The 25370-nt window shown below is 36.5% G+C and overlaps 1 protein-coding gene across 1 annotated transcript in view; it reads left to right on the top strand.

Annotated features, from left to right (window-relative positions):
- LOC106674422 (rho GTPase-activating protein 20-like) overlaps positions 1-25370 on the top strand; it is a 424732-nt gene that overhangs the window by 86376 nt on the left and 312986 nt on the right. The window lies entirely within an intron of this gene.

The following is a 25370-nucleotide window of genomic DNA, read 5'->3' as shown; positions in this document are numbered from 1 at the left end:
ATCCATTACGTACACTCCCGTTCTTCGTACGCTCAGTTAAGACAATGGGCGTTGCAAGCTCGTTGACACTGCCTGGAAATGGACTAAACATAGATTGATGGAGGGCGGCTAGACCTGGACTATCTCGTTTTTTGACTATTTCTCCGTGGTCAATACAACGACCCTTTATCACAATCTCTGCCGTTGGGTGTGTCCATTATCCTCATCATTGGGGTGATTTATTGCTTTTAAATTTCTAAGAGATGAAAGTGTTGTGGATAATTACCTTCTAATATCCGACCATTAGTGTATGATGGGACAAAATCGAGAAAAATAAACAAACCCTAAACATAACTGAACGCACGTCAAATTCCGTTTAACAATAACAATAACCTAAACTAGTTGACCGAAATGAACTATTTCTCATTTATGACCGGTTGTAAACAACGGATCATTTAAGAAACAGAATGCAAATGCAGTTGTATAATATATAAGGACATAAAGTTAGCTTATCTGGATTACCATAAATACCTTCCATTGTCATTATAATACAAAGTGACGAAGAAGGAGAAACTAAGCTAGAAGTCACATAGTGACATTTGGTAAAACCATTCAGCTAAAGAATTGTCTACATTATTTTTGATTTGCTAAGGCAGAATAAACCAGGCATATAATGCAGTTGCATACTTGAACTCACCTCACTTCTGATTATTCTCTGACAAGCTCGATATCTCACTGAAAGTGGCAGGCACATCAATAAACTTTTTTTTGTCTTTGCTTTGATGCATACGGCCAGTGTCCCGTGTTGCCAGCGACACCACCCGCCCAGCCCGTGCGAGCCGAGCAAAGCCAACCCTGGGAGAGACCTAGAGCGCCCCCCTTTAGACACTCCGCCCTATCTTACGGGTGCGTTGGGAGGATATAGATAAAAACCACTTACATCACTTTACAGTGCTGTGGAAAAGTCCACATCCTGCCGGCAACCCGGGGCAAAAGGCACTCTGAGCACTCCACTCCTCCACCCGGGCAGGCCTCCCGGACACCGATTATTGTTTGAATAATGTCGATCTAAATATCTACTCAGCTATCTTGCAAGAACTCAAAAATGAGTCTATATATAACACCATTGCTTGATGCTAACAAGATTTCATAACAAAAAGGCTTAATCACTTCCCCTGCTGAAAAGATCCGTTTTAAAAGGTTCTCTCTTTCTGTCTCGTATTCAGGATAGAAAAAGACAATATGCTTAATATTTTCTGGCTCATCACATGTGGGGCAATTTGACGAAGGCCTAAGACCAATTCGATGCAAGTAATGCCGTGATTTGTACTTAAGTGTGTTGAGTCATAAAAAATTTTTTTGCTACCGTACTCTGTCGAAAACCATGGATCGATATTTATTTCCTGGAATAATGGCCGATAAAATGACCCTGCTGAACCACTGTTGTACCAAATGCTCCAGGCTTTTACCCATTTATTCAGGGAACGCTTGGAGTCAGACTTTGGCAATTTGATGTCAATAAACTCCCCGTCCTTTGTTGCTTGTTTGGCAAACAAGTCCACGATTTCGTTACTCTTTATACCACAATTCCACCTACTCCAGCAAAAAACTACATTTTTATTTTGCGATTTGAAGTGAAGCCTTGTTTATTACGTCTGTTATGAAATAATCGTTTGGACTTTGGGTAGAAGTTTTTTATTTGAGCAAGGACACTTTTGCAGTCTGTTATAATGCAAAATTTGGTGTCATCTAGCGTCGTCAGATAATCAAGGGCTCTTACCAAGGCAAATAACTCAGCATTTATACGTTAACTTGATTATCCATGTACAAGTCCTGATGGAGTTCATTGTTTCAGAACACTATATTCCGTAATAATTTATTCAGGTAACGTTGAATGCAAATTAATCTGACTACTGTAACAGATGGTTTATGCATTTACTTATAAAGCATACACTTGATATGTAAAGACAGTGACTTTTCGTCTGTTTGCTTTCCTATCGTGAAGGTTAATACCGAAGTATTTTACTATACATATTTGCAAATAGAATTATTTTATCGTTTTATTTATAGGCAGCTCCAATGTAAACAATCGTTGATAAAATTACTGATTTTATTTACTGATTATAGAATCTTTGTGATAGTTCTTCGTGATTCTTACACCTGGAATCGGCATATATAACTGTTATTTTCAAGATTATGAATATCAGATGTGTAAAAGAAGTATAGGATAGGTCCTAGTGCTCATCCTTGTGACACTCCTACTACGACGTTCTTTAATTCAGAGGTCCCATATGATTGATTCTAAAATGTTTATGAAGTTGTTTGAAATTTGTAAAGACCAAATATAAAAAAAAAATCCCATTTCACCAATTTAAATAAACAAAATTGTCAGAGGCGCATTCCAATCGCTCCCATGGTCCATCGGGTTCCCTATCGATAGGGCGTTGCAAGAAAATAAAAACAAAAAGGCATTCCGAGTTGGGACTTGGGAGCTCCATGAAAGTACTTGCTACCATCCGGTGAGTCAATTCCCTTTTTTTTCTGTGAAAAGAAAATCATTTCCCTTTCCATCTTCTAGGAGTGCGCCCGTTCCTTTCATTAAAAAAAAAGATAAATTTTTGTTTAATAAAATAGGTTTTAAAAGAGCTTTATATATTTTATTCATGCTAAGAGAAGCAATTATGTTCATTTTTCCTGTGGTTTCATTCTTTTCATTTTCGTTCAGAGCAGTTTCTTATTTTATTTTATTTTTATAATAAAAGCGATTTTTTTTATGTTCCAAATTTTTTATTTATTTCTTTTCCTCTTTAAATTTTGATTTGTGGGCATGCTTGAAGCACAAGTCATTTTGGAACTTTCAATTTTCATTTATAAATTAAAATTGTTTGTTTATAGACAGTTCTTGATTTTATTCTGTAAACCTTTATGCCAAGCCTTATCGAATTTTTGTAATAATAAGCCTTAGATAGATAGATAGATAGATAGATAACATGCTTTATTTACATTAAAGAGAAGCGTTACATAATATACAATATTAAAAGCGTTTTACAGCATGGATGCTTATCCGTCTGCCGGAAGTTGGCTGTTTTTTTTTTGTTTTTTTTCAGGCGAGCGAAAAATAAAAAATAAAAAAAACTATATAATAATGGTAATATTAGAAAACTATAAGTAAAAACTAAATTATAAAAACTAGCTGATTTTAGATACAAGTTAAACAATTATGACTCGGTATAATAATCGTAATTGCCAGGCATGACGTGCATAGTGTGCTAGACATTTCGACCTCTCCATATCCACGATATTTAACAGATCAAGCAGCTGAGACCTGGAAAGCGATTTATAGCCTAGATACAGGATACGGAGTTCAGACAGTATGGGACACTGGGCAACAAAATGAAAGATATCTTCCCTAACTCTTAGGTTACAGAGCGTGCACAAGAAATTTCCGTCGTCTTCCTTCCATGGCACAGAATTGAGGAACACTTGCTCGCATCTGAGTTTAAGAAGCCATCGAAGAGTCGGAAGTTTTATAGACCCACTAGCTTGAACATTTAGGTTAAAGGTTTCCTTAAAGTGGTCTAGGGCATTAAAGAGAAGATACCTGCTGAAAACCTGAGCCCGATGCTCACAACTCACACGATGTTGATCACGTAGTCTGCACAAAAGTTTCACGGTATAATTGGGCCAACTAGAGAGGTTTTCTAAACAAAAAGAAAAATCGCAACCATATTGAGAAGCTAAAGTATTCCATTGCCGAAACAAAGAACAATTAGATTTTATAACCTCGAGAGCAGTAATTTTGGAAATTCGGGCAACAGGGCCCTTAAGTACCCTTAAAACAAATGAAAAATGCAGGGAAAGCGTAAAATTGTCTACTGCCGTCTCCATATAAAGCATATAGTTTTAATAAGCCTTTCTATTATCTTTTCTATTGGGTTGTCCGGAAAATAATGCAGGATTTTAAGTTTTCATTAAAAAAAATCTATATAAAATATTCTGTTTACGTTTACAGGATTACTCATTTGTATGAATGTCAACACTTATTAATCCTCTTCCAAATGATATTGTTTGTTTACCTCTGTAGCATTCCGCTACTTGGAAATAATTCAGTCATCCTTATAATGTCAAAGCGAGAATTTCGTACGATTTTCTTTTACGAGTTTAAACTCGGCCGAAGCGGAGCCCAAACGGCTAGAAACATTAACCAAGTCTGGGGCGAGGGTTGTGTTAATGAGTGCACTGTGCAAAGGTGGTTTAAAAAATTTCGGGAGGGAGATTTCAGCCTTGAAGATGAAGAAGGTCGTGGAAGGCCTTCCTCTCTTAATGATGATGTTCTGCGATCAGTGGTGGAAGAAAACCCCAAAACAACTGTTCGAGAACTTGCAGAGCAACTCAAAGTCAGTAAAACGACCGTCGCTGACCACCTCAAGGCGATTGGAAAAGTGAAAAAACTCGAAAATTGGGTTCCACACTCATTAAACGATCGCCAAAAAAATCAGCGCTTTGATGTTTGTGCATCACTTCTTTGTCGAAACAAAAATGACCCATTTCTGGCCAGAATTGTTACATGTGACGAAAAGTGGATTCTCTACGATAACACTAGACGTTCTGGACAGTGGCTCGACAAAGGAGAAGCTCCAATACATTTTCCAAAGCCCCCAACTCATCAAAAAAAGGTAATGGTTACGGTATGGTGGGCTTCATTTGGTTTAATACACTACAGCTTCTTAAATCCTGGCGAAACCATCAATGCTGAATCATACTGTAACCAAATTAATACCATGCATCAGAAATTGGCAGTAATGAAGCCCTCTTTGGTCAATCGGAAAGGGCCCATTTTGTTGCATGACAACGCTCGACCACATGTGTCACGTGTAACGTCACAAAAATTATTGGAGCTTGGCTATGAAACTTTGCCTCACCCACCCTACTCTCCGGACCTCTCGCCTACTGACTACCATTTTTTTAGACACCTGGACCACTACTTACAACACATAATATTCAAAAATCAAACGGAACTGGAAAATGCATTTATTGACTTTATCAATTCTAAAAATTCTGAATTCTACTCAGACGGAATTAATAAGTTACCAACACGTTGGGAGAAATGTATTGAGAGTATGGGAAATTATTTTGATTAAAGAACATTGCTTTAAAGTAACTAGTTTCTTTTTTTTTGTTTAATACCAAAATCCTGCATTATTTTCCGGACAACCCAATATATTCTGTCTGTTATTTAGTGAATTAAATTTCCTAAATGGTTAGTTAATATGTGTAGTTATTAAACACTCTAACTATTTGCTGAGTTGCCTATTCATCAACGGCTTTAACTATAGGAAGGACAGAAAGAATAAGATGAACCGTCGGATTAGAGCACTTATATCAAAAGTGGAGAAAAAAAATATTTAAAAATTTGATTACTTATAATATGTCTCGTCTATAGATTATAAGAATAAAAGGTTCTTTCCTGTTCATGCATTGAAAGAACACTTCCCAACGGCTTGACAGTTCGCATAGTACATTTAATGGTAGTTAAACTAAGAGTATCCTTTCGACGTTGGCAGCTTTAAAAGGTCAGATTAAAAAGCGATAACGGCCATCAACGGAATTTGAGGAGACGTCGTCGGCGTCATTATGAAATATGAAGCAAAAGTAACTAACGAGTCCTCCTCTTTGTGTATCAAATTTATTCGCTTCCTGCTCAAGAATTACTAAAGCCTACTTCACTTAATGCAGCATTAAGCTCCGAGGATTCTCCAGAACGCGTGGAGTAATAACAATAAAAAAAAATCTACGAATTTACGACCGCCCTCTTCTAACTGTACTTCTCACATAACTTCCGATAACCTAATTTGATATTTACAGCCGGTCAGGCGCACTGTTCACCGACACCGTATTAACATAAACGGCCGTATAATTCGATAATGGACGCCCGTCCAATGTAAACCTGAATTGTGTTTTTCGAGAGATCTTCAATTAAAGACGAGTTTGACTCAGGGGTTTCACCTTATTAAAGTATAGTTAGAGCCTATTTTCTCTTGATGAGTCGACGTTTTCTTGCAGGAATTAAAACAGATTGCGGTTTCAGTTTAACGACGAAGGCTCCTCGCGGGTACGTAGAAAGTGGTACCTGTACAAATTCATTTGGGTTGTTTTTCAACGCCTCGTTTCCTCGGAAGAGCAATCAAATGTCGAATTGTTGTATTAACTGGGTATTCAGGTGTTAAGGACACGATCCGGAGGGATGCCCCAGGTATAGGGAAGGACGGCCGTAACAATGCCTCGGATATCTATAATTCAAAAGTTAATTCTAGTCCGGTTTGGGATGGGGAGCACGTAGCCCGGTTTCTGTTAATATCCGATGAAGGGACAGTGAAGCATGCCGGGAGATGAACAGTACGAGGCTAGAAGAGACATTGATTTACGCCTAAATGAGACGTAACCTGAGAAGAATGCGGCTCGGATGACGGTGATTTTTCGCTCTCGCCGGACAATCGACCGGTGATTTACCGGGTTCGACGAGAAACTGGAAACCCTTCGCAGTTAGAAAGTGGCCCTCGAATGATCGGGGCCGTCAATCACTGTGATCCGTGGATGTTCACTTTTGTCTATTTTTCCCTTTCGATCCTTGCTAGAAATTTTCCCCTGTATATTTCTGCCAAAATCGTAAAAACTGCATTTCTTCTTCTAACACTAACAAATTTAGCTATTATTATGAAACATCAAACTTTAAAAGTTTCACTCGGTTGTTTGGGTAAAATGATACAAATAAATGTATTATCTTTGTTCATTTCGATCAGAAACTGTTGGATATGAATTTATCCATCGAATATTGGACAAATAACAGCATATCCAAAAACTCGCATCCCGACAATTTCTCTGGAAAATTCCTCGCCGACGAGATCTACGAAATGACTCGCGATGGTTAAATACTGATTAATAATTATAAAAGCTGGATATTAGCTCAAATCCATACATGTACATACGTACATATAAACATGTGCCGAGTTGATCCTGTTCGATTCTCGTAAACCACTGGCAATTCCTGCTTTTGCTACCTGTAGTAAATTGACGCCAGGCTCGAAAATCACCCACATGTAGGAAGTCCGGCGGCAGACTTCAAACTTATCCACGGTGGTAATGATCCGAGGGTCCCAAGAGGGATGCTGTCAAAACCTAGGTCACCAACCGCTTGCACTTCCAAACCCATTCGCACTCACATTCATTCTTAAATACATTCACCCCTATTCACATACTATTCATTAAATTAGGGTGATGGTCCTTTACACATATCATACAACTCGATATTCCACCATCGACCTCTCAAATCACACATTCATGCTAATAAACACATTCACCCTCAACACAAACTGAGTATGTATATACAACAGAACAACCCAATTGAAGGGTGCAATTACTTGGTTCCTTTCAGAGAGCGTGTAGGACTGCCATCCAGGCTGATGTATTTCGGCCTATGTAGCCCTACGGTTGAATCTTAATGCGGGGATGATTACCCCATCGGAATCGGCAAGCGGGGTGCGAGGCTGTCTTGGCCCCCTGAGACTGAGCTGCCTCTAGACCAACGCTGCGTCGGAAACACCCTTCTGTCGTATGCGGAGGGCCGGAGGTGCGTCACCTCTTGCGTTACATAAAGATTAATTAATTGAAATTCCGTTGAAGTTTGGATGACGTTGAGTAAATTCAAATATAATATTAAATAAATTATTAACAAGACTTTCCGGCCACATAACCCATATTTGTCCGGATAAGAAAGCAACTGGCTTTATTGTAAGGTTTTATCCATAAATTACAAAACTTCATAAACAAGACACCCGTATTAGATAAATTTCCGTGCGATGCTGGTACCTGGATGGTATGTCGCGAGCAATAAACCGCTGGCAAGCCGAGAAATCGTATTGTTTAGGAGGGCCGATTGAAAGTCTTAAATTCGGCCCATGGCCAATTGGACGGAATGAGAGCCATTACGAGCTCGGCTCGTCCAAAGTGGGCGGAAATAACTTTGCTTTTGTTGTTTTTGTTTATGTGAGGATCTTCGCTGATGATTACCCCTCCGTGAACAATGACAAGGCGTCGCCCTGTGGTATTCAGGTCACTCGGCGCACCGCGTCCACGTAGAGAAACGTCCCCGAGGAGATTCCAAGAGCAAATGTGATCGGAGGGAAAATACTTACCGGGCCACTAATTAAAAATCAAAAAACTCTTTTCTGTTCTGACCGTAAACCTTCCGATCGGAAGCGGTGATTCCGTACATACAGTCACGATTTGCAAGAAAGGCGCAGACTTGAACGAGACTCCCCGGAATGTAATTTAAATGCAAATGTACCGGCGAAACGGAGGACAGGTCGTACGTTTTTGCTCCCTGGCCACTGAACCCGTGCTTTGGTACCTTTCGAAAATATCCCTGACCTTTGTGTATCGACTTTCTTCTCGACACACCGTCTGGATCATTTCAATATTATAAACGTTGCTTCCTGTAGTTACTTTCTAGCCGTGGGAAACCTCCGTCCGCGCCCCGATTTGAATTTAAAATGCAAATCTTTGTTTATAAACAGAAGAAAGAGAAATTTTCCCATGTCTATTGTGTTTCCCTTTCTGTGTTTTAAGCAGCATTCCGTTTATTAATAGACGGTCTTGGGATTTTATTCTTCACTTAACTAGTAAAAAAAGACTTTCTTCAGTAATCTTAGTACCTCCTTGAAGGAACAATCCATTTTTAACTATCTACAACGGACTTGATTTCTGAAACTTTTGAGATCTGATCTAGTAATGGTAATGGTAATTTTTGTACCAATGTAACTGTCAGTATGTAGAATCAATCATAGTTCATATTCATATTTCAATCATATTCTTTAGAATCTTAGAATTCCAATAGTTTTCATAAATCCATTATATTTCGTAGTCTGATTGACCAAATTACTTATTTCAATTAATTAATCTTTGTATGTAAGGTCTTGATTGAAATGAAAAAGTCAGTGTCACGAGCGGGTGCCGAAGGTCGTGGGTTCGAATCCCGCTCGTGACACTGACTTTTTCTTTTCAACCAAGTCCATATATACAAAGAATAATTAATTGAAAGTTTTCATAAAGTTGGTGGTGTCGTTGGTCTGCGAGTAAATGAATAGTTGTAGAACTTATCGACTCTCATCAGTCATCCTTCTCCTTAACATGGGATAAAATCAATTTCAAACAAGGTTATAATATTTTATGGCATTACCACTCAGTTTTATTATTTCCAGTAATCTTTCTGGAATGGTTTTGTACAAATTTTGAATAAAATCTTGAGGCAAATTATTCCGGGCAGTGGTGACACCTATTCTATGTTCGTCGACAGAGTTGTATTGCTTACAGTCTTGATATTTCATCCTCTATAAATTTCCCCATACATTTTCTATAAGTTAAAGTCTGATGGCCATTCAAGTTTTTTAATGCTGTTCTGTGAAAATCATTCTTTAACAATTTTTGCATTGTGTATGGGTGCGTTGTCCTGTTGGAATATTGGAGTCCCTTCGCATAAATCGCTGAAACTAGTTTTTCTTTGTCCAGTAATTTCTTGTAATATTCCGAATTAACTGTTTTTTGGAAGAAAACAAAGATTCCCTTTTTTTATTACACCCAATACACCGAAATCATCAAAGATCCACCACCCATTTGGCGCCGTGACAAATTTTTTTCTTCTTTAGTTAGATCATGAAACAAGGATGCGTATCCGTCCGGTCTGTCCAAATTGAATTTTTTTTTCGTCAGAAAAAATAACTTTTCGCCAATAATCATCATCTTTCAAAATATGGTTTTCAGCAAATTTGACACGGGCTAGTTTGTGGTAGGGTTTCAGAGCTGGTTTGCGTTTCAGTTTTCTTCGGACAATGTTTTCAGTTTTTTTAAGGAATCTCTGAACAGTTCGAACAGAAACATCAACACCTGCCTTCTCTGCGATGGCTTTTGCAGTCGAAAAGCTGTTTGAAGCAACGCGCAGGATGTGCGAATTGTCTCTTCTGGTCAAGGAAGGAGGTCTTCCTGAGCTATGCCCTCTTCCGAAGTCTTCACCTAGTCGTATTATCTTGGATACTGATGAAAAACTTCGTTTTATGCGTCGGGCTATTTCTCGGCAGCTCATTCCATCTTCATTGAGCAAGTGAATCAACACGCGCTCCTCATCAGAAAATCTTCTTCCTTTGGGCATTTTAAAATAACTTTGAATTGCTACAAATGAACTCACAGAAATCACTTTACTAAGGCACGGTACAGTGAATACTGAATAAACCTTTGTAGTTATAAAATAAACGTAAACAAAATGTGTGTCTATTATTCTGTCGCAGCTAAATCAAAACAATACTGTTTATTGAGATGTACATTTGTATAAGGTTATCAGATCAAGCCATTTCCAGAGTTAATCTTTAAATATCATGAACAATATTCTAACGGCAAAAGAAATCATTTTTGACTGTTGAAATCGTGATTTTTTAATGTGTCTATAATTTTGTCACTCGGTTGTATATTCGAAATATGTCCCTCATACATGTTTCGGTTCCTTCACTGATGATGACGGTATCCAGACAGATCGAAGTTATTAGTGCTATCAGTTCCACATATAAAGCCCGTGAAATGATTAATTATTCATTTCGTTTGTATTGTTCTATTTTTATTCTTTTCACGAATTATTTAATTTTTCTTACTTTTAGGCAATTTTTTAAAGAGTTAAACTTTTGACCTGATGTACCAATTTCCAGAAATCAACCATATGCTTGAAAATATCCGAAACATGAAATATATGAACATGACTTTTAAAAAATTGTAAAAATTAAATAATCTCATTAATTTATTGTTTCCTCAGTTTTTTTACTTAAAATAAACCACAGTAAATAATTTCAAAGTTCAATGTGACATTACTGTGTTAAATAAACTAACTGTTGGAGGCTTATGCTAACCTATGCGAAAATATGCTATGGAAATGACTGAGATTGTTTGGTCTTCGATAAATAGTTGACATTTTAGATTTCAAGGTTGGTACAAATCGAGTTCTTTTAGAGATAATGAATACTTTCTTTGAGTGTAGTCTTAAAGTCCAAGAAGTGTTAGTTTGTATCTATTTTTCGCCTCTCTGACGAAAAACACGTTCTGATTTTTACATGCTTGTTAAGTTAGCTGTGCTATGATTCTTTCGTTGTTCCTGCTTCCTGTCTGGCATACCAAAATCTCTTTTTGTTCAGAGACCTGGAAATTGTTCGTGAGCTGGTCAATTCTTCGCTCCTCGTAATTTTAAATGTATCATTCATTGTTCGTATACCTAATATGCAGAAGAGGTCCTTGTGAGCGATGTGGCAGCTCATTTGCGTGTACGAGCATCCGCTCGTTCATTTCCCTCGATTGTTCTGAGATCTGGGCCCTAGTAGAATTTAATTCCCCCTGATTCCCAAGGTAGTTCAGTTTTGCAATTCAGAATCATTGAGTATGTTGTAGTATTAAGCGCTGTTCTGTACAATTTTATGGTTCAAGCTTATTTGTGGCACTTATAACCAAACATGATTTTTCTTTGATTCAAATTTGATGGTCTGAATAAATAGAACTAGCAATGACCTTTTGATTTTCGTAATTTTTTTTAACCCCCACCAAAAAAAACATGTTATTTTTTCACATAAGATTTTTTTTGTAAATTTGAGCTAAATATATAGCCTAGGCTATTATATCAAAACAGCAATACTTTCTTGGCGCACATTACTGTGGAATTTAAAATAGATTTTAAATGCAAACTCGTAACACAGTAATTTTATGCGCAATAACAAAAAATTGACATTTTCTTAAGAGGTTGAATAAGAACAAATTCATAAGGAAGACTTGAATTTTACAATATTATCTATCAATCTTTTGAGTCGACATGGCTACCCAAGATTCATTTATCGGAGAATCTCTGTTTTCTACTCGACGGCGGTTATGGCTGATCAATGTTGTTAGTATGTAAATCTTATCAAGATTAATTAACCTACATTATCAAGTATCGGTGAATTCGAATATTGAAACGGTACCTGTGCGCGTTTTGGACTGACTTTTCACTTCGATTGTACCACTGAAGTTGGCAGAATGTCGAATTATTATTATTTTTGTGTTATTTCTCTACCTTTGGTGTTTAATCTGTGCGTAATTTTGTTAGATGTCTCCTTTCTCGTCATCTCTCCATCTTCGGTGGGTGATCTTTTGCGATCTTTGATCAGTCGCTTCCTTTTTCTACTCTCTTGTACCAATGAAGGTAAAGGACTGTCACATCGCGTCATTCCTCTATCTTTGGTGTTCGATCTGTATGTTGTTTTGTTATATGTGCCCTTTTTCTAATCTTGCACCACTGAAGATAAAGAAACGTCGAATTGTGTTAGAAATTTCCTAAATGAAGGTCCGTGTGTTCTTTGCTCAGACGTGTCTATTTTCTCTTGTACCACTGAAGGTGGAGAAATTTCGAAGTACAACATTCCTCCAACATTGGTGTTTGTTCTGTTCGATATTTTGTTAGATGTGTTCTTTGTCTAATCTTGTACCAGTGAAACTGAAGAAATGTCACATCGTATTAGATTTTTCCTAGTTCAATGAAGGTCAGTGTGTTCTTTGCTCAAACATGTCCTTTTTCTACTCTTGTACCTCTGAAGGCGGCGAAATTTTGAATCTCGTCATTGCTCCATCTTCGGTGTTTGTTCTTTGCCTTGTATTGTTAGATTTGTCCTTTTTCTTCTATTGTACCACTTAAGATTAAAAAAACGTCGAATCATGTTAGAATTGTCCTACCTCAATGAAGGTCAGTGTGTTCTTTGCACAGACGTGTCCTGTTTTCTGGTACCAGTGAAGGTGGAGAAATTTCGAAGTACGTCATTCCTCCATCGTTGGTGTTTACTCTGTGCGTTATTATGTTAGATATGTTCTTTCTCTAATCTTGTACCAACGAAACTGAAGAAATGTCACATCGTATTAGACTTTTCCTAGTTCAATGATGGTCAGTGTGTTCTTTGCTCAGACATGTCCTTTTTTTTACTCTTGTACCACTGAAGGTGGCGAAATTTTGAATCTCGTCATTGCTCCATCTTCGGTGTTTGTTCTTTGCCTTATATTGTTAGATTTGTCCTTTTTCTTCTATTGTACCACTTAAGATTAAAAAAATGTCGAATCGGGTTAGAATTGTCCTACCTCAATGAAGGTCAGTGTGTTCTTTGCACAGACGTGTCCTTTTTTCTGGTACCAGTGAAGGTGGAGAAATTTCGAAGTACGTCATTCCTCCATCATTGGTGTTTACTCTGTGCGTTATTATGTTAGATGTGTTCTTTCTCTAATCTTGTACCAACGAAACTGAAGAAATGTCACATCGTATTAGACTTTTCTAGTTCAATGAAGGTCAGTGTGTTCTTTGCTCAGACATGTCCTTTTTCTACTCCTGTACCACTGAAGGTGGCGAAATTCTGAATCTTATCATTCTTCTATCTTCGGTGTTTGATCTATGCTTTATTTTGTTAGATTTGTCTCTTGTACCATTGAAGATAAAAAACTGTTAAATCTCGTTATTCCTCTTTGATCTTGATCTGTACGTTATTTCATTAGATGAGTCCTTATTTGACTCTTGCCATAAGGATGTCAATACCGCTCAGATTTACCACTGAAGAAGATATATTTGAGAAAATAAGGCAAATATGCACCGCGGAATATGGAAAAATGACACGATTCAACTTTTTATATTCTAAAATTTAGAAGAAATGGACACACCTATTCAATAACACGAATTTATGTTTTGTTTTCTATGTCAATTTTTTGTAAATCTGTACATTGAAGAGGACAAAATATTGAGCCTTTTTTCTTCAGTGATATATCTGAGCAGTATTGACATCATTATGGCAAGAGCCGATTAAGGACTCATCCAAAAACATGACGCACAGATCAAGGATTCAGTCCTGTTATCAAGTCAAATATTTTCCCCACAAGTGGTGGCTTTAGTGCGATTAACTTTAGCTTATTAACACGCATATCTCAACATAAAATCTCTTAACATCTAATATTTATTTTATTTGTCTTATTAAACACAAACAATTTAAAAAGAAAAACCTTCATTTGTGTGTATGGAATTACAAGCTTTCTATGGTAAACATGGCTAAAACGGATTTCTACGAGAATTCCATTTTCAATTGAAACCGCGAGTTCCGATTTAAAAGAAAAAATAACAAAAGGTTCCGAAATAAGCGGCTACTACTTTCGTTTTCGCCGGCCCTGGTTGACGGGCTGGAGGACACAGGTGTGCATCCGCGGTTCACTGAACCCGAAAAAGAAATTGATTTCATACCTCGAGTTCCGGAGTAGCTCGTTATCTTTTGTACCATAGTGCTCATCTCTCACGTGGCCGCCAATCCCGAGCGGTCACATATTCAGCCTGGTTCGATACGTTTCGGTTCAACGGATATTTGTAATTTTCCGTTTTCTCTCTCTCTTTCCATCACGTTTGTACCCTTTGTTTTGTTTTCACCGGGCTCGGTGACACCCGCATCACCGGCTATAAATCACAATCGGCTCTATCCACATATAAATCACGCCAGTCCGGTGACCCTGTCTTCACTAATAAGCGTCCTCCTAATGACGGCCGAAACGTGATACCGGATATCGAACTACGACACTAAATTCTTCACCAATCGCCATTTACTATCCCTGCGAGTTCATTCGGTCAGTTTTACTGCTGTTTTATTCATTAATAAAATAATTAATTTGCTAGGTGTAAAAACGATAAGATTGCCAATTTTATCACCCATACCGTGGCACTAAAGAAAGCAGTAAACCTCGTTTCTAGTATTGTAATAATGGAAAATGGTCAAACTGCAAAATGGATGTGTTGCAATAATTAATGTTTTACAAAAGCAAGATGATTGGTTTAGATCTAATTCTGCGCATTTTAACAGTACAATGGAAACATGAAATTATTAAAATTCACATATATCCAAGCGCAATGTGTTATTTAAACATTAATGTTAATTTCACTAATTTCGTGGTCCGCTTGACCAATTAATATATTACAATTAATTAAAGTTTTTAGTTGAGATAAAAAAAGTCAATGGCACGAGCGGGATTCGAACCCACGATCCCGGGCTAGATACGCCGCTGCTCCATCACTTGAGCTATCATGACCTCGATCCACTCGGACACCAACTTCCCATCTCAATCCCATCTTTTGAGTTTTCCCTCCTTTTTACCATTTTTCAAATGTTGTGTAATCGGATTGGATTCTCGGCGACAAATGAAAAGGCCACGGAGAGCTTTAGTGAAGTATACTTCAATTTTAAATCATTAAATTCACTAATTTTGTGGTCCGCTTGACCAATTAATATATTACAATTAATTAAGGTTTTTAGTTGAGATAGGGAAAAAGGAGGGAAAACTCAAAAGGTGGGGTTGAGATGGGAAGATGGTGTCCGAGTGGATCGAGGTCACGATAACTCAAGAGGTGGAGCAGCGGCGTATCTAGCCGGGGATCGTGGGTTCGAATCCTGCTCGTGTCATTGACTGTTTTATCTCAACTAAAAACCTTAATTAATTAATATAAATAAAATTTAAAGTCAGTTAACAGTAAATGGAAAGCAAAATGGTAATAGAACAAGTTTTGATTTTTCAATGATAGACATCTTATTGACAAATAAATGAATGAAGTTTGAATTTTGGATAAGTCCTTTGTTACTAATTATTTATACTAGGTACTTACATATAAGTGTTTGGCCGAAAATGTGATCACTGCTATCCGTTAGGGCATAGGTAACCAGCATCGCAGCCATGAATTTAACAGCTGTTTTTGGTTTACACGTATTTTTATTCTTAAATCTGCATTAATTAAATCATTTCTTTTGTTCATTTCTGTCTTGTCCTGATACTCTCATTCATAATATATTCATCCCAAATCCTATAAAGTTGTAGGTTGTTAGACGTTAAAGTACAAGTTAGGTATATCGGCACGAACTGAATCGTGTCATTTGTTAGTACTTTTCGAGTGCATAGATGCATTTTGAATGAAAGAGGTGATTAATTTTCCTTTTTTTTAGTAACTTCTGGCATCTTACAATTTAACACTAAAGTAAACCAAAACAAACAACAACAAGCCTTCAAGGACTTTTATAGCTTTATTTTTGGTTCTACCAATCGCCACGCGCAGCATTGCGGAAAAATTAACGTTTAACATGCTAAGAAAAGAAGGGGGCGTTCGCGATCTTAATGGACATTTCTCTATTCGAGTTAACACGAGTATACATCTTGTAAACATCGTGTATACCCCTTATAATTAGTTAAAGAGACTACAATCAGTTTTACCAACTATTGTTTGAACTAGGATCAGTCGAACTGTGGTCCTTTACAGATGGTGAAACGCTTAATCTTGACTGTTACAAAGGGCTCTAAAAGTGGTAGCTTTTAACCAATTTATGATCACTTCAAAAGGAAAATATAATTGTAGGAAAGAAGAGTACATGAATAAACCAATGCAAACTATCGGGTGCTTATCCGCAATCTCCCAGCCGATCAGGCTCTCAAGCATGTAAAGTTTCCTATCAGTTGAACGGCAATTGCTCCGACAAATATCTCGACAACCATCTGCACCCGTTTTTATGAAAATTGATCCCAGAAAAAACAAAGTCGATGGATATCCTGCAGATACGGAGAATCGTAGAATTGTTCAAACATTAAAGGACAAACGAGATAATTAGCATCTTAATGCCTGTGATCAGAGATCTGACTATACTTCTCAAAAAATTATTAGCTATATTAGCATAAAAAATGTTAATTAACGGGTTAATAAAAACAAATCACCTTATTTCCAAACTACGGCTTATCGATTAACAACTCCACCCAATGTTAATGTGGCATTGTTAAACGTTCCGGTCCGGCTAAGCGGGAGTGGTGTACGTTTAAAGCTCAACAAATTTATCAGACTGAGAGATCAATTCATACGCTTTTGAAAAGTCTTAAAAAAGATCAAAGAGAAAATATCATTCTTTAATATCTCCGATTTCTCTAAGTAGCAAAAGGATATTGGAATGGTAATAACTTAGTCTGAAAATATAACATCTGTCAGTACACAGGCGAGGACTATCTGGAATGAGTACTCGCTCCTCAAATCAAATCTTTAAATCAATAGTAAATTATGTTTATACGATTTACTGTAATCTACTGTAAATAGCTGAACCATAGGAGAATTGAATTCGAATGTCAGCTGGAAGATAGCCCTGAATGGCAAGTTAAAATAGAGGATAGTAACCTCTCACCCTTTCAGAGTTCCAAGACACGCAGTGGTTGAGGAAGATTTACAAGTATACCCTTGCAAGTAGGAGCTGCCATACATCTGACAGGACACGAATCCTAATTTGGGATAGGATGTATATACTGTACAATTCAAACTTTCAGAAAACAAGATAAGGTGAACAGTTCTACGAAATTAATGCTTCACCAAACGATTAGGAAGAAAAGAAGATACATGGAAAATTTGAAATGAGAAAAATTAACGAACGCAAACAGGAAAAGCATAAAATCGATAAATCTGGAAAAGGTTGATGTTAATAAATATGGGATTTACAGATCCCTCAATAAAAGAGAAGAGAGCACGACTTTTCATCTAGAATTATAAAATATCTTTTGAATGGGAAAAATAAATCGTCATGTTTTTCAATATTCGATTTTATTTTATGTTGTATTTTGAAGTAATATTTATTTAGCCGTTATTGTTAACATACTCCGAAAAGCGGTTTTATTCAGGCGTTTCGATCGATATCTAGTATTTTATAGAGTTTTGCTAATTTAAAATGGTGGGAAATAGTGCATTTTCGTCATTTAATTGTGTTTTGTTACCACAATGGGAAAACCGCAGTTCAGACTGCAAGGAAAATTTGTCATGTGTGTGGTGGTGACGATTTAGGTGAAAGAACCGTTCGTAAGAGGTTTGCTCGATTTGCAAAAGGAAATTTTTATTTGCAACACCCCCAGGCAGTTGATGATGAATAAGTGCAAACTTTTGAAACGAATAATGTACACTCAACGACACGATACATTGTAGAGTACCTATTCTATACAAGCGTTTCGATGCATCTGAGAGCAGCCGGATATGTATGTCGCTGTGAAAAATAGGTTCCTCACATATTGAATAAGAAGAGTTTACTACCTCATCTTCATCAGCGATTTAAACGATCCAAAAATGCTGATAAATGGGGATGAAAAGTGGATATTTGATAATAATGTTAATGGCCCACACAAATCCAAAATGTGCTTTTTGTGGGTCTGGAAGGGAGTGCTTTGTTATCAGTAAGACTATGAGCTTCTTTCGCCCAATCAAACAGTTAATTCTAGCATATATTACACACAATTTGAGAGATTAAAATCAGCAACTGATCAAAATCAGCTGGAATTGGCAAGGAGATTGTTTTCCACCATTACAACTCTCGCCCCCACGTGTCTTTGCACGGTTGAAAGAAAGTGTTCAGAATTAGCTGGTACGTGATTTCTTCCTGTGGTTTGAGGAGTAATAAACCTATTTTTTCATAGTTACCTGATCATACTGGTCTGCCTAAACTTGCTGATTTTTGTTAATTAAAACACGTTTTGGCATTGAGACATCTTCGGTGTTTGGGTGATTTCGGTGAAGCTAGAAACACTGAAGATGGCGAAATGTCTAAACTCTTCTGAATTAACAAAATCAGCGAGGATAGCCAGACTAGAAAGATAAGTAATTATCAGACAGTTGTTGGATGTTAACCTGTAAAGTACCCCACCACACGACCGAAATTGCCCTTTCAGATTTTACCTTCATCATGGCACTTCAAAACTCTATTAATCATGTTTGAGCAAAACCACTTGACTTGAGGATTGTATAAAACTCATGCAGTTCATCGCACAAAACCTAAAAAGTACTAGGAGGATGGAACAAAGTTAATTGCATGTAAAATGGCAACAGGGAGTGAAACAAAATCATTTATTTATTGCTGATTAAATTTGTCTACGAGTCCGTAAAATTTGCACTGATTGCATGCACAAAAACGCTACGGACCTATTTAACGACCCGATATAATAGTGTGAATTATGATTATTCGGAGATCGTGAGATGCGGTCTGGAGTGACGTAGGTTTTAGAAAAACATTTTCTTTATCGTGCCAACGTTTCGATCTTTATAGAGATCATCTTCAGGGCTCAAAGTGCCCTCTCAATACGACAGGGAAGAATGATACATTTACACGGAAAACAAACACTTTGAACCTTGAACATGATCTCAATAAATAGCGAAACGTTTGCACGATAAAGAAAATGTTTTTCTAAACCTACGTCACATGATACCACATTTCACGATCTCGGAATAATCAAACTAACGGTCACTAAACACCACATAGTATGTATTGTATTATATTAATTGTTAAATTTTAAGAAAAATCGACAAAAACTAGTCGGTTGAACGATGGCTTGGTTTGGATTTGAACACATACACATGAACACAGACGTTATTAAATTATTGGGTTGTCCGGAAAATAATGCAGGATTTTGGTATTAAACAAAAAAAAAGAAACTAGTTACTTTAAAGCAATGTTCTTTAATCAAAATAATTTCCCATACTCTCAATACATTTCTCCCAACGTGTTGGTAACTTATTAATTCCGTCTGAGTAGAATTCAGAATTTTTAGAATTGATAAAGTCAATAAATGCATTTTCCAGTTCCGTTTGATTTTTGAATATTATGTGTTGTAAGTAGTGGTCCAGGTGTCTAAAAAAATGGTAGTCAGTAGGCGAGAGGTCCGGAGAGTAGGGTGGGTGAGGCAAAGTTTCATAGCCAAGCTCCAATAATTTTTGTGACGTTACACGTGACACATGTGGTCGAGCGTTGTCATGCAACAAAATGGGCCCTTTCCGATTGACCAAAGAGGGCTTCATTACTGCCAATTTCTGATGCATGGTATTAATTTGGTTACAGTATGATTCAGCATTGATGGTTTCGCCAGGATTTAAGAAGCTGTAGTGTATTAAACCAAATGAAGCCCACCATACCGTAACCATTACCTTTTTTTGATGAGTTGGGGGCTTTGGAAAATGTATTGGAGCTTCTCCTTTGTCGAGCCACTGTCCAGAACGTCTAGTGTTATCGTAGAGAATCCACTTTTCGTCACATGTAACAATTCTGGCCAGAAATGGGTCATTTTTGTTTCGACAAAGAAGTGATGCACAAACATCAAAGCGCTGATTTTTTTGGCGATCGTTTAATGAGTGTGGAACCCAATTTTCGAGTTTTTTCACTTTTCCAATCGCCTTGAGGTGGTCAGCGACGGTCGTTTTACTGACTTTGAGTTGCTCTGCAAGTTCTCGAACAGTTGTTTTGGGGTTTTCTTCCACCACTGATCGCAGAACATCATCATTAAGAGAGGAAGGCCTTCCACGACCTTCTTCATCTTCAAGGCTGAAATCTCCCTCCCGAAATTTTTTAAACCACCTTTGCACAGTGCACTCATTAACACAACCCTCGCCCCAGACTTGGTTAATGTTTCTAGCCGTTTGGGCTCCGCTTCGGCCGAGTTTAAACTCGTAAAAGAAAATCGTACGAAATTCTCGCTTTGACATTATAAGGATGACTGAATTATTTCCAAGTAGCGGAATGCTACAGAGGTAAACAAACAATATCATTTGGAAGAGGATTAATAAGTGTTGAAATCCTGTAAACGTAAACAGAATATTTTATATAGATTTTTTTTAATGAAAACTTAAAATCCTGCATTATTTTCCGGACAACCCAATAGTTAAATTCTCTATTTTTCGAGGTCCGCTTGACCAATTAATAACATTAAATTAATCAAGGTTTTTTAAGTTGAGATAAAAAGTCAGTGCCACGAGCGGGATTCGAACCCACGACCTTCGGCTTGATATGCCTCTACTCTACCACCTGAGCTATCGTGACTTCGACCCCCTCGGGCACTAACTTCCCATCTCAACCCCACCTTTTGAATTTTCCCTCCTTTTTGCCATTTTTAGCACGTTATTTAATTAGGTAATTTTTGTATTCATTTGTTTTGGCTCTTGAGGAGGGTTCAATGAGCCCGAATCGTGAAAAATAAATTTAAAAATACTTGGATTTTTCTTCTCTACCAACCATAGAATAGACTGGCGTTTGTGTAAAAACCACCACTTTTCTCCGATTTATCCTTTTAGTTAGGAATATATTGTTCCCTCAGGATATATGATTATAATTTTCTGTTCGCTGTTTCAATATTGAAACCAATTTGCTTCAGTGCCACTACGGAATGCTGTAAATGGCAGAATGTTCTCTTAAACTTCCAAATAGCCGAATAAAGATTGGATAAATCTTTTGCCAGGAAGTGAAATTCATGCTGTTTGATGATGTCTCGTATGCATTCATCCCGTACAGCATGAGGTAAAAAAAAAACGGCTTTGCAGTCTGGAATTCCGAGTCTTATTTCACTGTCAGCGGTAATGGTATTTCTTCCCGTCTGGGTAAAAAGGGAAGAAGAGCCCAAAGGTGAAATTATTACCGCTCTTAACCAAATAGCTCATACGATAATCTTTAGCTTACACCGAAATCGGATAAAAGGCACTCGTTTAGATTTGTTGTGGACCGTTAGCCTCAGTAAAAGATCTGGAGTTATTAGGATTAGTGACACGAATAGCCGTGTGGGCGTCATCGCCCTTGACCTCGGATACACACCCGGGTCTCGGTATCGTTTGATTGATCATTCCTGATTGATGCTTCGGGACGCCGACCCTCGATTGACTTGTCCCTATTGCCGTACGCCTTATTATTTATGCTAAGCACAATCATCAATCATACTATTTTTCTTCTGCCATAGACAGAAATTAAGAAGCGAAATTAAAATTTTAAGGTTGGCCTTTTAAGTTTGATTGTTTTGTTGTTGTTGTATTGTTATATCAAATAGCGTTAATTGTAATTGTTTTAATTGGTTCCCCTCAGCTTTTCTCCCACGTTTGTATCTAAGTGATCAATTAAGCAGAAGCTGATATTAGGAGGGGTGACCGATTTTCCTGACAACCTTCAATATGTACCATCTTTGTACATCTCTCGATATTGTTTTTCTTTTGTCTCAATGATATATGTGACACACGAAACATTAGTAAGTTTACGTGACTAATCCTGAAAAGTAGTGAACAATATTACTTTTTGTTTTTTTGTCTTCAACCCATCGCTGTTGTTTTCCTTTTTTTCCTTTTTCATTTTCAAGTTATAATAAGAAAGCTTGTGACACTTTTATGATTAGTCTAAGGCAATAACTAAACTTCGTTGTTAGAATCATGGGTTCGGAAAAGTTATTTTAATTAGTTCCACTTAGGGTTGGGCAGAACCGTTAGATTGTTCATGCATTCGGAATTTCAAGACTTGGTACAAACAATGATAGTTAAGCACGAAGTAAAACATGAGTGAAATATGATGAAGATTATGCTGTTAATGGCTGAGATGGCCGAGTTTGGCGAGAGCCTTTCCTCTAGAAGACAAAAGACTGCCGACAATGACCAGTTTACCAGGAGTTGTGTGCTTTAAACAAAAGGTCTGCATGCTCATATATTATTAGCCAAACATACAGTTTCTCCATCGTGTTCTTTGATATGTAATAGTATACGCAAAGACAAAACACCCAGATACTTGTATTTTAACTTTTATTTCAAACTACATAAATTTTCATCTTTATATTAATTACAACATACTTATTTTAAGGTAAACAAAATTAAATGAGATCAAAAATTCATGAATTTTCATAAAAATTATTTAATTACGATTGTTTTTAAGAAAATTCACTAAAACACTGAAAAATTATTTATTGACAGAATAAATTGTTAGTTCAATTTTTATGTATCAATTTGATGTTCCTGTCTTTGGAACATTAAAATAAGTATACGTTAGATAGTATAGCGATAAAAATAAATAAATATAGTTTTTTACTAAACAACAAAATAGGAATGTCTAGTTTTTAGACTGTGTGTATATATCAAAAAGAAAATAGGGTTGAGTGCAAACCCTGAAGTACGCCTGAAAGAGGATTGCAGCTTGAGCTATGAGATTCCAACTTTTATTTCAATTCTACATTTTAGAAGAGATTCAAAACGTTTAAGTAAGAGTGACCTGTGATTCCATATTTCTGAAAGTTTTTAGACAAAAACGAGTGATCAACTCAGACAAATGCATTTTTAATATCCTAAAAGACGCCAACACCAAAATTATTATTGTCTAAATTTTATGGAATAGAATCAATAAGAGCCAACTCTGCTGATTTTCGTAATTAAAAATCTGGCCCATTATATTAGATTCGAAAACATTATTGCTATATGTATTAAGAAGAAAATAAGATTATTCGGAGATCATGAGATGCGGTCTGGTGTGACGTAGGTTTTAGAAAAACATTTTCTTTATCGTGCCAACGTTTCGATCTTTATTGAGATCATCTTCAGGGCCTGGGATTTCCACCACACATTTCTTACAGAAGAAAATAAGGTCGGGTACATAACCTAAATATTCGCCTGAAAGAGTATTGCACTTGGAACTTTATGAGGTTCCAACTTTTCTAACTTGAATTCTGTTTTTTTAGATAAGTCTGAAAAAGTTTAAGAAAGGGATTCCGTGATCACAATTTATGTTAGTTTTTGTAGTAAAGTGAGTGATCAACTAAATCATAACATTTTTCTTATCCAAAAAGGCACTAATTACAAAATTATTGTTACCTAAAGTTTTTAGAATTAAATTTATATCAAAAAGAGCAATTTATCCTGATTTTTTAGACAACGAACTAAATTAGAGGTCATATTTCTAGTTTTATTCAAAGTTAATGAAATAGTCTATTATTACCGATATCTAGTTTTTATCCTGCTTTCTTTTGTATTGGGATTATAGAGAATTTTTTAAAATTACTATTAGATTTTAAAAAATTAAATTAGATAAAGTATATTTTTCGTTGGTAAATCGACATACTATTGTACTTGAACTTCAAAGAATTTACGTAAGTTTTAACACAATGGTAAAACCAACAGAACATTTTATAGGAAACTATCAAGGGCACTAGTACACGTGTGGGGCACGGATTTGGACCGAACTTTTTTTGGTGATTCTACACTCCAAAATATCAGAAATGAATCCTTTACTTCTTGTGAATAGGCCCTGGTTTCGCTAAAAAACATTTTTGAAAATGGAAATTTTGCGTTTTTTAATATTTTTATTTCCTCGTTCTACCTACTTAAATCAAATATATGAATATATCATTTTATGTCATCTTTTAAGTAGATTACAATAAAATATTAGTAAAAGCTATTAAAGTTTATCAATAATCATAATACATTTCTAAAAACCAAATATTTTTCAAGTAAACTATGTCATAATTTTTTTTCGTAAAACTAATATGAGCAACTACAATATTAAGTTTCAATTAATTAAGGTTTTTAGTTGAGATAAAAAAGTCAGTGTCACGAGCGGGATTCGAACCCACGATCTTCGGCTAGATACGATGCTGTTCTACCACTTGAGCTATCGTGACCTCGATCCACTCGGACACTTAACTTCCCATCTCAACCCCACCTTTTGAATTTTCCCTCCTTTTTGCCATTTTTCAATTGGTCAAGCGGGCCACGAAACTAGTGAATACAATATTAAGGTTTGTCGGTCAAACGTAGTTTAGCTGTTTGCTCTTGCCATGTAATGCCATTATTTTGTATAAATGAATCGGAAATACATATATTACACTAAATTTTGACTGAATTTTTTTCTAATTTAACTGTTGGAAATTAATTCTAATAATTTCGAATATTTAATTATTAATTAATAATTTAACTGTTAAATTTAGCCAGTTTTTAATATATTTTTTATATTTATTTTATATATAAGGAGTCACATTTTTACAAAATATCGAGTTTGATTGATTTTTTCTGCAATTTGGTAATAGTTCTACACCATCATTCTGGTTTATGTAACTTCGCTTCTTTAGTATATTAGAGCTGGTTTTGTGATTTTTAGTAGTTGACTTATGATAATTATTGACACAATCACACTTCTAAAAAAGTTAAATGGCTAAACACATCTGACGAACCAAGGCAGCGAGGTTTGTCGGACCAGGATGATCTTTATTACAACAATAAAAATTCATCACACCGCAGTCACCAAAAAGAAATCTCACAACTTTCATTTAGTTTATTGCTTTAATATGTTTCTGAGGCATATTAAAACCTCTCTGGCAGATCGCATACTACCTTCGAACTTTAAACACGTCTGGGTCGACCGCGAGCCCCATATCTCACCCTCCTGCATATTAAGCATGTTTGACAAACGAAATAGGCCTGTGTCTATCGTGACAATCAGATTTGTCAGCACGCAGATATCTGATTTGTATTTCCTCAA

This window comes from Cimex lectularius, unplaced genomic scaffold (genome assembly GCF_000648675.2).
Source record: "Cimex lectularius strain Harlan isolate CLEC.00 unplaced genomic scaffold, Clec_2.1 scaffold24, whole genome shotgun sequence".
In the NCBI taxonomy this organism is placed as follows: domain Eukaryota; kingdom Metazoa; phylum Arthropoda; class Insecta; order Hemiptera; family Cimicidae; genus Cimex; species Cimex lectularius.
The sequence above is the reverse complement of the archived record's forward strand: the minus strand, read 5'-3'. Positions and strand labels throughout refer to the sequence as shown.